Source organism: Dasypus novemcinctus, chromosome 17 (assembly GCF_030445035.2).
Source record: "Dasypus novemcinctus isolate mDasNov1 chromosome 17, mDasNov1.1.hap2, whole genome shotgun sequence".
Classification (NCBI taxonomy): domain Eukaryota; kingdom Metazoa; phylum Chordata; class Mammalia; order Cingulata; family Dasypodidae; genus Dasypus; species Dasypus novemcinctus.
The window spans coordinates 57,069,323-57,082,386 of record NC_080689.1 but is presented as its reverse complement, the minus strand read 5'-3'; the positions used below and the strand labels follow the sequence as shown (position 1 = coordinate 57,082,386).

The 13,064-nt window shown below is 40.8% G+C and overlaps 1 long non-coding RNA gene across 1 annotated transcript in view; it reads left to right on the top strand.

Moving 5' to 3' along the window:
• LOC131273978 (uncharacterized) overlaps positions 1-354 on the top strand; it is a 30,676-nt gene extending 30,322 nt beyond the window's left edge. The window contains exon 3 of the long non-coding RNA XR_011646043.1: positions 68-354. This is a non-coding gene — a long non-coding RNA (uncharacterized lncRNA). The remainder of the gene's footprint in view (positions 1-67) is intronic.
• Positions 355-13,064: the final 12,710 nt, after the last annotated feature.

Here is a 13,064-nt window from a genome sequence, read left to right as displayed (position 1 = left end):
TAAGGTGTGGACTCTTCTGTAAATAAGAACTTCTAAGATCTTAATTTTGTGTTGTCTTGATTTGTAGGCCTGGAAGCCTTTTTAAGAGAGGAAATTCAGATGTCGCTGGAGGAGCTGGAAGCAGGAATCATAGAAAACAGGAAGAGGAAGAACAAATACAAGGGAAGTTGGAGGGTAGGGAAGATTTCCATGTGACAGGAAGCAGAGATGTAAGCCAAGGAATTCCAAGGATTGCAGCAAGCCAGCATCAGAATGCTCCAGACTTTGGGGAGGAAGCATGCTTTGCTGATGCCTTGATTGGGAACTTCTAGCCTCTGAAAGATGAACCAATAAATTCTTGTTTTTTTATGGTAACCCATTGTGAGATATTTGTCATAGCACCTTGACAAGCCAAGACACCCTCTGTTCATTTTTCATAATTTGCTTTTCCCAAGGGCAAAGAAGTTGTAGAAGGGAGAATGTTATAATACTGGATGCACTATTTGGGTCTCCTGCATATACAATGTTCCTTACAAGGAGTTAGGAAGCATCTAGTATATAGTCCTTTCCTTCTCTCATGTACAGCACTGTCTTGTTCCCTTTTCCTTCTCTTCCCATCTGATGGAACATCTGTAACTTGGATGTGAAGGGACAATGATTCACATAAACATGATAATGGCTGAACAGCAAACTGTATTTCTTTCCAGAAATACCAGCTGCAAACCAAGTTTAATAAGTTTTATGTCTTTGTACTGTTATTGTCTGAGGCTAAGAATACTAAGAACAAAACAAAGACCAGCCTGATCCATCATTTTCGAAAGTGATTGAACCTATTTAGAATGGAAGCTCAGAGCCATGACCAAGCAAACTGTGTTTGAATGAAATCAACCTTCTTCCCTGAGGTTAATATCCAGTCAGTCTGGAAACCACAATGTTGAAGAGAGGTGTCAGCTTTTATTTTTAATTTTAAAAATTTGCTTGTCTAAGGAAAGAAAGCATCTGTCTTTAATTATTTTATCTTTCTGTGTATCCTTTTGCTTGAATCCCAGTTTCACCGAACATTTAGAATGCATAAAAGCAGAAACTTGTTTGAATAAGGACTAATTTTTTGACACGTGAACAAATATTTGAGAAACTGGTAGAAATAATAAATTACCAACATAAAGTGATTTCATTATTCTTAAAAGCAAAAAAAAAAAAGTAACCATGGGAATTTCACAGAAAGGACTCCATTTTCATATCATTTCTGGTGGTAGCTATTTGATTTCACTCTGTGGTGGACTGGAATTACAAGTGTATTTTTAAGTAAAGTGAGCACCTACATATTTTTTTCTGGGAAAACAAGTGGAGGAGTGGGAATTGGAAGGAACCAGCCATGGTATCTAAAACAGCTATCCTGTCCTTGATGCCCCGCCTAACTTTAGAGTTCTTGACTTCAAACAAAACTTGCTTGTAGGAGCTGCTTTGAAAGACTATGTTGTTCTTTCAGAGGAGTTTAGTGTGTGCTCTTTATTTTGATCATATGCACTGTCCTGTTTCTCAGATGCCAGGTGCATAATCTGATTACAGTGTGGGGATCTGGATTGAAAACAATCTGACAAGGCAATTCAGACTTTTGGGCCACAGCAGTGTTTGGGAGAGAAAACCATGGCTGGGTTCAGAGAGGTGGTTAGCACTGGACCCCTGGAGCCAGGATGTCTGGTTTGAATCTTGGTTCTACCACGTTCAAGCTTCGAGCCCTAGGAAAGTGACTCAATCTGTCTTTGCTTAAGCTCTTTGGGGTTCAACTTCTCATTTGTATGAGTGTCTGCCCCAAAAAGTAATGGAGACAATGCACGGGAAGTGCTTGACCAAGCAGCAACTGCCAAATATAAGTTAACTGATACTATTACATCGAAATCTGCCAAATGATGATCTTCTTGTTTTAGGATTGGTAGAATAGCACTCTGTGGATGGAACCAATACATTTGCAACCCACATGTGGCTTTTTTTCTACCCTCAAACACATGCAAACCACTCTTACACACATTACCAAGTTTTCTTTCTCTGGATGCACAGAAATTTTTACCATGCTGCCTCTAGAGAAGGTTAAGAAGTTTTTATTCTCTTTTAAGATATTTTCCTTTTATCTACCCAGTGATAATCATTTCCTGTACTCTATGTATGACATCACATTCAAAATATGCTGGTGTCTGGTCATTCTGGTCTTTGCTGGCCCTGGGTTTTGAAATCCAAACATGGTTTTCACAAAATCATGTGATAAGTTGACCATGAGTTGTGTTGGCTAAAGTAAACAAATTGAGCATCCAAAACACATTCTACCCTTTAGAAAGTCTTACTTTACTTCTTGGGATGAAGCCTACATTCTCTCAAAATTTTTGGTATTGCACACCTTTTTGACTTGCAGCAAACCTGGCTGTCCAAGCCCATCCTTTCTTCATCAGGAGTCCCTGAACCTCATCCACGTTTGGGCTTTGTGGGTCCTTTCCATTGCCTAGAATTAAATGTAACCTTTTGCTGGTTTGAATGTTTTTCTAAGAAGTCTGTCCTTGTATCCCTTTACCTTCTCAAAGTGGTCTAAGACCTAAGAAAGGTTGAAAAGCTTTGTCTTACATGAAATTTCCCTCTTCTTTACTCACCCTCATTGTCCTTGACAGGAACCTGTTTGTCTCTACCCCTGGGTCCTTCCTCACAATATTGACTATTAATATCTCCTGCTTACTGAAATGTCCTTCCCTCCTACACATCAGTGTATCACATCATCATTTCTTCTGTTACCTCCACCACAATTTTGTTTTTTTTCCTCACATTACCCGTACAATTACTTATCTAATAATTTTCACTCAAATTAATGATTGTATTCACTTAATATGCATTGAAAGGAAATTAGTGGATAGGTAATAAAAGGAGGTGAATAGGAAAGTTTGAGAAGACTGTGACCGCAGAGAAAAAAATTTTTGTATTACAGCCAAAGTCTGGCAAAGTCAGAGCAGGAGAAAGACAAGTGCTCTGGGGTTGGTAATCTGTCCCAAGGGCTGAGAACAAGAGACACCAAGAAAATAGTGGAATCTGGGGTGAGAAAGAGTGAGAAAATGGGCATGGGATAGGAGTGAGAAGGGATGGGAGCTAGGAGACAGGATAGAGCTAGGAGACAGCTAGGAGACAGACCAATTGTGATGGTTAGGCTAATGTGTCAACTTGGCCAGGCAGTTGTACCCAGTTGTTTGGTCAAGCAAGCATTGGGCTAACTGTAATACAAGGACATTTATGGACTTTAGTCACCAGTGAGTTTACTGCATAGGTAGCTGATTACATCTACATCAGTCAGGGAGATTGCCGTCAGCAATGGCTGATGCTTTATCCAATCAGTTGAATGCCTTAAAAGGAGAAGTGATCTCAGCATTCAGAGAATTTCCCAGCTCGTCTTTGGACAGCCGATGTTTCCTGGAAACTCATCAAGGACCTTCCTTGAACTTTCATTGGAGTCCCTGGTTTGCAGCCTACCTGTGGAACCTGGACTTGCATCTCCACAGTCACGTGAGAGACACTGGTAAAGTCTCATACTATGGTTAGATATCTCCTGTTCATTCTGTTTCCCTAGAGAACCCTGACTAATACACTGATATAGGGTGTGGAATGAAAGATGGTACACAGGGAGAAGCTACAAATGAGAAAGGAGTTTTGGAAGCTGAAAAAAAAAAGATGGAGCCTGAAGAGGGGTAAGGAGGGATGAATGAATGTGGTCGCTGGAGGTGGCACAGGCTAGAGGCTAAGATTCAAGAGGGCTGCCTGTTACAGAAGACAGTGTCCCTAGAGGGGGGTGCGTGGAGCTGGGGGAGACACCCTGAATGGGCAGGTGTGAGGTGCATACGCGTGTGTGTATGCTGTGAGGAAGAGGTTTTGGAGAGTAATGAATAGAGATCATTTTCCTGATATGGAAAAGTTACTGTCCGTTTTTAAGTTGAGCACAGAAATCTTCAGTGCCAAACTCAAGATTGGCAGAGAATGATAGAACTCTACAAAACAATGCCTGAAATGTCCACCTATTGGTTCAAGGGGTGCAGAGGTGCACAGGACACCCTGGTGCTTGGCAGTCTCCCATAAGCTAGGACAGAGGGTCGCAAACTATTGGGTACATGGGAACCACTTGGATTGGTGGCTCAGATTCAGCAGGTCTGGGGTGGGGCCTGAGAGTCTGCATTTCTTAACCAGTTCCCAGGGGATGCTGCTGCTGCTGGTTGTGGATATGCTTAGAGAACCTCTTGGATAGGAAAGCTGTTCCTTGCCTTTCAAGGGTTGATCCAAGTGTTCTTGAATTCCTTCTGAGCAACAAATTACTATGATTCCAAGAGTAAGCAGACATGCTCTTTCAGCACTAAACTTACAAACAAAAAACATTTTAGATGTGAAATAGACACACTTTAAACTGCTCTTGAGTCTCATCCATGCAACAATATAGAATAGTCAGGTTATCAGTCCCCATCTTGGGTTTCTGCTTTAATGTGGATTCCTAAGCTTTGCTCTCCTCTGATAAACTCTCGTTTCAGACTTAGTCCCTTCTACCCACTGTAACAGAAGGAAGGAGAAATGAAGATGAGGTCAGGGAGGTTTTCCTGCCCCAGCCTTGGCTTCAGGACGGTTTCGTAAAGATGTGGTAGCCCCGACCCTCCCTGTTACCATTCAAGGGCTGGTGGAGGAGGAGGTGCCCCGCGTCTGAGCCTGGAGGCACTTCCGGTCTGGGGTCAGGCCCTGGGGTGACTGCACAGCCTTTCTGCCCTCTGCACCCTCCTGGCCTCAGAGCCCCCTGCCTGCCACAGCAGCTCCTGCCCTTCCCTCTTGCTCTCAGCCTGACCTTAGAGCCCAGGAGGACACCATGGCGTGAGGGTGGGCAGTGTGCCCTAAGCTCAAAAAGAAGAAAAAAATGAGACTGTCAGAAATCTCTGCTGCTTTTTGAGCATTTCTCATGTGCATCCCTGTGCATCCCCTGCTAGATGCTGGCAGGATAAACAAGAAGCTTTTAAATATTAGCATAAGTTTCACATTTTTCCTCGTTCGGACTGGACAGAGTTGTCCTTGCTCTTGATAAAGGGTTCCAGGAATTGAAGCAATGATTAGGAGAGTTGTTTAATCATGAAAAGGGGAACCATCCAATCAGTAACTAATGAAAATAAACTCAGAGGGTGATGAATTTGAGTTGTTAGCACTCCTTGTTTTCAGCCATCAGTGATGTGTCTGTTGGTTGCTGTATCTGTCCCTATGTGATTTCCTCTGATGAAAGGGGAAAAAGAAAATAATTAAGGCAAACCAATGTCAGAGACTTTGTGTGCTCAAGGACAGGGTTGCCAGATAAAATATGGGATTGCCACTTAAATTTGAATTTCAGGTACAAAAATAATTTACTGCATGGGACATACATTTACTATCTGAAATGGAAATTTAACTGGGCATACCGCATTTTTATTTTCTAAATCTCTTAACTTGATTCAAGGGAAATTTTCTGTTTCGGCAACAAGCTCAACATTCTTGTCACTTGTCCTGCTTTGTGCCATTCAGAATGGGAAGTTTCTCTAAGCAGAAAGATGCAAATTCATAAGGAATATTTATGAACTTATGTTGGTCTTAAGAATTTAGATACATGCTCTTAGAAAAAGAAAAAAGGAATTAAGGTCAATATTGACAGAAAGCCAAAAGTTTCTCTTTCTGCATTTTCCATGGTGGTCGGTTGATATTCTTTCTTGGCCACAAAACATAACTGTAAGTCACAGACCGGGCACCTTTGGATTAGCTGTGCAACATTCAACACCTCTGGGAACAATAATTATAATTTGTTGGGGAGAAATCTCAATTTAAAGGTCAAATGCTTTCTTAAAAAAAGTCATTACTCCACATTTCATACTTTGAACCAAAGCACACAAGGATTCTTCGTATCACTGTCTTTGTATGGGACATATATGCTGAGAAATGGATTGCTTTATTATATGATTATCTGTCTTCTGGGAGGATATCTGAACAAGAGCAGGAGCTGCCATGAGAGGCACAGAGCTTTACCTGTGATCCTCTATCTATGTCTAAGCTATTACAGGTTACAGGTTGACTTTTAAAACAAATATCTAAAATATAAATTACTTTTACAATGTGAGGTAGGCATTTTGGTGTAAAAGATCTTCTTGTGCAGAGCCATTACGAGAATGGGATTCCAGGCAAACATCATTCCTTTTTCCTTCTTCTGATTTTTAGCCATCAGTTAGTTTAGAAGAGTGTGGTGGGAGACCAGATTCCTAATTAATCAAGGGGAGAAAGACAAAGCAGTTAACCTTTGTAAGTGGAATCCCAAGTGTAAGAAGAGATAGGAAGGCTGCTTTGCAGCCACCCAGAATTTTAGGAAAATCTGTAGATTCCAGGTGCCGTGAGAGCCAAAAGACGGAAGAAGTTAAACCAATGTAGCCAAACTCCATTAATCTCTTTGTGGGTTTTCCTTAGTCCTCCGGAGTTCATTTCTGAGAGGGGTTCCATGTGCAGGGGAAAGGTTAAGACCATAGTGCTGCTCTCAGCTAAAGCAGCAGGGAAGCTGTGCTCAGCTGCGGCGGGGCAGGAGACAGGGCCAAATGTAGCTCCTATTCCTTCTGAAGGTCGATTAGGTGCCAGCAGTCCTTCCTTCCACGACCCAGCTCCAAATGGCACCCTTGGCAAGCGATTTTAATGGCTTCTCAATCTCTGGTCTAGTTTGACTTCAACGCTTTATTTTAATGACAATGAATTGTGGGGTAGTTGTAGAGGTGAGAAAAAGAGAGTAAAATCCAGACAACTGGGAGTGGGTATAGTTCAGTGGTTGGGCACCTGCTTTGCCTGTACGGGGCCTCAGGTTCAATCCCCGGTAACTCCTGGGGAAAAAAAAAAAAAAAAAAATATATATATATATATATATATATATATATACGACAACTTCTTTAAGGTTTCATTATATCTTTTGACCAAGAGGTGCCAATTGGGTATTCTATCCTGAAGACAGGCATATTGCTTCTGCTTCCAAGGGGTAATTATTTTGAGCATCATGCTTATGGTCATTTCCAAATATATAACACTGATCTCACTCCCACTCCCATTGTGTTCTTTTTAACTGGATGAAAATAATTAGCATGTATTCCTATGTGTCAAATTGATCTAAATAATCCCTTATCCCCATAAACTTATTTACAAACATAATATTTGGGGGTGGGGGTGGGGAGGCTGCTAAGGAGCAGGAAGATCTCCCTAGAAACCTGAAAATATTTTTACGATCCAAAGATGCGTACCAGAGATATTAGGATAACTCATTCTGTGAACATTGCCAAGAAAACCTCGTCTTGCAGTCCTATGCCCGGGATTACATCATGCCAGGTGAGGCATCCACCTTTGGAAACAATAGATAGAGGTCTGCTCTTCTTGAGCTCCGCCGCCTGGTTTCAAAGGGCTTTTTATTTTTTTGCCTCTCTTGGCTCCGAGTGGCTGCAACACATGGTAAATCTTTAACTTCAAGTGTCCTTCTGTGGTGACCAACTAAAATATTAGCAAAATAAATGTTTTATGGGAAAATGTTGGCAGGAGCCCCAACAGAAACAGGTGGTATTGGGTTATTTCAATATAATGTAATGATGCAGCCAGGTTTCCATCTGGACAGCATGTGGTTGGGCCTGCTTAGAGAGTATCAAAGAGTGTGAGTATGCACTGGGGAAACCAGCAGTGCACAAGTGTGCAGCTAGATGGCTACTTTACAAAATAATAGTCTGGGTTTCGGGTCCTCTGGGTTAAATATTTTTACTGTCAAAATCTGAATTTCTTCATAAAATATTAAAGGCGAAGCAAACCTCTGACATGCAATGCTGAGCCGTGTAATTATAAGGCAGTTCCTGGAAACCAAAGAGAGCTCACATTAAAGTGAGGCGTTTATTATAAAAGAGTTCATTACCCTTGGAAGAGAAGGCATATTTTAGAGGGAGCCTCTGAACAGAGATTCTTTTTAGCAAGGCTCACTCTGTTGTGAACAAAGGCCCAGCCTTCTTGGTAAGAATACAATTAGGAAATAGAGAGGAAATGGGATTCGTTGGCTGCGAGGGGCCTGAGAGTGATCCAACGCTAAAGAGATGCATCCTTAATTTACCACCAGGGAAGACTCTTTCTCCTTCCTCCATAAAATTCCTGCTTCAGGCACTTCAAAACACATGGAATTAGGAACACTTGGAACATTTGGTTTTGCACCCAGCTCTCTTCACTGTTTATTCATCTAAGCTCGATAATAAACTCTTGGCTCAGTAACTCCCTATATGTATCCCAGAGAGAGGCATCAAATTATGGCTATGTGCAGAGGTAGATGCTCTTCAGAGGCAGAGAGGCCTCATTCCCTGGCTCTCCCAGATCTAGCCAGAGGAAAGAGACTGGAATATGTGCACTGGGAGTAGGCAATTTGGAAGTGGCTTGCAATCTCCTTGATGCTGCCGACAGAACCCAGGAAGTCATGAGCACCACCTACCAAAAGGAAGGAGCCACTTGGACCACAGGGTGCTTGGCCAAGAAAGCTTAGCTTCTAGAAGACTCTTTGCAGTCATTAGTTGGTAGTACAGCAGACCCAGAGACACTGAAAACAAAGGCCTAGATATGAAATCTAAGGCCCAATGGTAAATGTGATTAAGCAGTGAAAGCTCAGGAAGACGAGGTAATGGAGTCAGAGCACTTAGAAGGCTTTCATGCCACTGGCGCTTGCAGTGGGCACACATGCAGGATGCTCTTGCCTGTTACTCCAAATGTGGGCTGCCTCACGTTATCTGCTGCCTTTTTCTAGATTGATGGAGAGAAACAGAGGAGGTGGTGTGATGAAAGGTCTGGAAGCCCCAGAGTCTGCTTCTTTTACTATTATTCTTTTGGGGCTAGAGTGAGGTGAGGCATGGAAGGGTGCCATGGAGGATAAGGCAATTTGTGGTATGGGCCCTGGGTCACTTGGGAAATGATTTTGCCCACCTGCATCAGACTAGAAACAATGATATGATAAAGGCATGCCTCAGCAATTCTCAAGAAAACATACTGAGCACCTACTGCATGCAACATAGGACTTTGGCTCTTGTGGGAATCTAAAGGATGGTGGCAGAAACAGTCTTCTTGGGTTTATGATCTAAATGGGGGGGGGGGGGGGGGAGGAGGTTGAGTATGGGCACCCAGAGAGGAACTGGAATGTGAGCTACCCAAGGGCAGAGACTGGGTCTTCTTCTTCATTTACCTCCATCATATGGCATATAGTAGATACTAAAATAAATGCTGAACTGAACTAGCCTAGAAGACAGGTGATCGTGTTTTTCAGATATTTGATTGTATGTTTTAGAAATGTATTTTAACTTCTTTGGTGGTTCTAAATTCCTAATTTGCAGTATGAAGAGTCAGACTGTTGGATCTAACTCCCTTCCAGCTTTCAGATCCTAGGATCTTAACTAAGAGAATATGGAGATGGCCATATATATGCAGAAGTGTCAATGATTACAGGTAAGGTGTCCTATCATTCATGAGTGTCTACTTCATTGGGGCATTTAATCCTCAGACAACTCTTTGGGGTTAGTAGCACCATTTCCATGTTACAGATGGGCAAGCCCAAGGTCTGATGCCCAAGTTCACATAGCTGGTGAATGTTGGAATTGGGATTCTTAAAACCCAGTTATATCTAACTACAAATACTGAGTTTGTTCCACTATGTATCAAACTGCCTCCCACCTCTGTGCTGAGGAGATACAAGAGTACATGCAATGATTCAAGAGAGAGGTGGGGAACTTCTACCAGAGACTTGATTTATGCCTCAGTTTAACTAGTTGGCTTTTTAGCCAGGTAGTGTTTTTTCAGTCTTTATAACTCGTCTGAGATAGGGACCATTTATTAAATTAATCACAAAACCATTGGAAACTCTCTGAGTATTGTACCCTTTAGTACTTTCCCCCACTTTCCTTTTCTCCTGAATTCCAAACTATCAGGGTCTCCAGGTATAACAACACTAGTTCTTCCTTAAGGAAAAATAAATACTTTAAGCCATGGTGTACAGTGAGTAAGTAGCTTTCTCTGAGGTAGTAAGGAGGCTGGAGCAGAGCCTATAGTTTTCAGGTAGGAGAGAGCAATGGGGTAAACTTATGATTGGAACCCCTCCCCCCTGCTGCTGGCCTGTGGCTTATATTGGTGGGCAGGAGGTAAACAGGAGGGCAGGGGCTTTATGGAGAAATGCAGTGATGCCAGTTCTCCTTAAACTGGGCTTTCCATGGTATTTTGAGGTGAGGAAGGTGGCCTCACTGGGTTCAGGTTATTGGGAACATTGTCTAGACTATTCTTTAATGTTGTGGTGACAACAGATCGGATGCAGATAAAGAATTCAATAGCCATCCTGAGATCTAATTGAAAGCATTGCTAACATGTTATTGAACATTTACTATGTGCAAGTCCCTGTGCTAAAGGCTTTACAGGGGGAGAAAATTGAAACTTTAAAAGCCTGAGGTCATAGAGTTAGGAGTGGTTTATTTGGATCAGGTCTGTCTGATTTTAGAACCCAAGCTTTTAACCATTATGCTAAATTATAGTATCAATATAGTGCCGTATAAATAAGAAAGTAGTGAACGTATGTCAGATTGGTGGGGTACGTTGGGACTAGTGGTTAACCATTTAGGAAGGATCAGAGGGTCCTTTCACAACCACAAAATAAATTTCAGATAGCTTAAGTAGGCAGGTTAAAAACAAAAGCAAAACAAAACCCAAAAATGTAATGGGAGAAAATGTTGGTGAATATAATCAATGATGTCTTGAGGCAGGAATCTCCTGCCTCATATAAATAATATAAATAATAAAAATATGTGAGAGAAGGCTATATTTAGCTACAAAAATATTCTGAAGTTCTGTGTGTTAAGTTAAAAGGCAGACAACTGGGAAAAACTTATCTTTAATCATTACGATCACTAAAAAGTACACATCCTTAATGCATGCAACACTCTTACCAATCAAATAAAAAAACAAAATACCCTGATCAAAAATTGGGTAAAGGCTATGAATAAGCAATTCCCAAATTAGAAATACAAGTGGATAATAAATAAATGAAATGAGTTCAAACTAACTAGCAATAAATGAATAGAATTTAATTGATATTCCTCTTTTTGTCTTTTAAATTGCCAAAGAGTGAGGAAAAAATAATATGAAAGTTGGTGAGACTCTGGGAAATTAGTCATACATTGGGCATTTTCAAATATTGCTGGTAGAGTGTGGAGTGGTACAATGAATCTGGAGGACAATTTGCTGACTTGTAGCAATATTATAAATTTGTCCACACCCTCTGCCCCAACAATTCTACATCTTTTAATTCATCTTAGGAAACTCATACTGAATGTAAGCAATGATTTTTCTCTAAGGACAAGCATTGAAACATTGTTTCTAATGGAAAAAATTAGAAATCTGAATAACTGAAAATAGAGGATTGGCTAGAGTATACAAATGTGATGCAGTATTACCCAGTCACTCAAAATAACTGTGGAAGAATATTTAATGTCATGGAAAAATCTTCCTTATTGAAATATTGGGCTAAAAGCGGTATGCATTTTTTAAAAATTATGGACTTTTATACCATTTCTAAAATGACTGGAAAAAAGATTCCAAAATGTTAATAGTGTCTCTTTGATTAAGTGGATTATGACTTTTGGTGTGTTTTTTCAGTAATTTTCAGATATTTCATAATAGAAATATATTGTAATCCTGAAAAAAATAGAATTAAAAAGTAGACTGCCTATTTTCTAGGTTGTTTACTAGGCAATGGTGTGTTTGTGTGTGGGAGGAAGGGTCAAGGATCAAATGCTAGAAAATGATCATCTGAAATAGTTGCTGTCATTTCTGGACATATTATTACTGGTTTAGGAAATCCATAGTATTCTAAGGGAAACAGGGATCCATATAGAGGAAAGTCTACCTTTTCATTTCCAAGTAAAGGCACATGAGCATCAAGAAATAGACAACTTAACAAGGTGTTAGCCTGATCTGGAAAGGGACTCACTCCTGGAAGCAGAGATGGGTCAAGTTCTCTCCACACCTTCCAGTACAAATTGGGCTTCTCTTACATTCGCAATTTCATGTTCCAAGACCCTTTTCACCCTGCTTAGGAAATTTAGGACTAGAGTTAGGCAATTAACTAATGTATTTGTGTGTGTGTGTGTGTGAATGTATGTGAGGAGGTGGGCATTGAAAGCCTTTTGTTTTCTTCTTTTCAGCTGAAGCCGATGGCTTTGATTAGTTAATGCTCTTTCTCATTTGGGTTGAATTTATCAGCTTTGTTCATGATCACTTTTTCAAAAGAGTTCAATTAGCTATTTAATGAAGAAATCTACATTGCTGTGCAAATTCATGCCTCGTTAAATCCCGGCTGGAGACTTTCGAAGGCAGGACTGGCATCGCTTTGATAGTGGTGTACTGGGACCCACTCATCATGTTTTAGTGTTCTAGAGTTAGGAAAGGGAGTTCTGGGATTGCTGAACCTCAGATTCACAACCCAGAGCACTCAGGGTGTGCTCTAGATATCAAGGAGTAAGCTTAACCTGCCAAGGTGCCCAGGGAATGGTTGGAGAACTAGCTGGAAGAGTTCATTTAACAGTCTCGTATTATCTTCGGGGTGTCCAGAGTAGCTAATGATCCCCTTTGCTTCTGACTCCAACTAGGTTTTCTTCTGGAAATGTCTTTATTTTGTATTTGTCTTCCCTTGTACTTTTCTCTGTTAAACACTAATCCATGTTCAAATGGGTCATTTCCCCTAATCAAATGAGGCCATCTTCAATTTTATCTCTACTCTAGATATGAGTGATACTGCCAGCTATTATATGTGCACATGTAATAATCAGTTATTTTATATTTTATAAGAATTTTAAATAACACTAGGACAGTTGATTCAGGAGACCAGTCTGTTTACCCTCTTGATAGTTGTTGAACAATTAGCTTCCACCCATTATGTGCCAGTCAGGTTACGTTATATCAGAGATTGAAGATTAGCAATATTGAGACACTTTGGAAACTTCGTGTGGATCTGAATCAAATGCCTCATTGAAGTTCAGCTG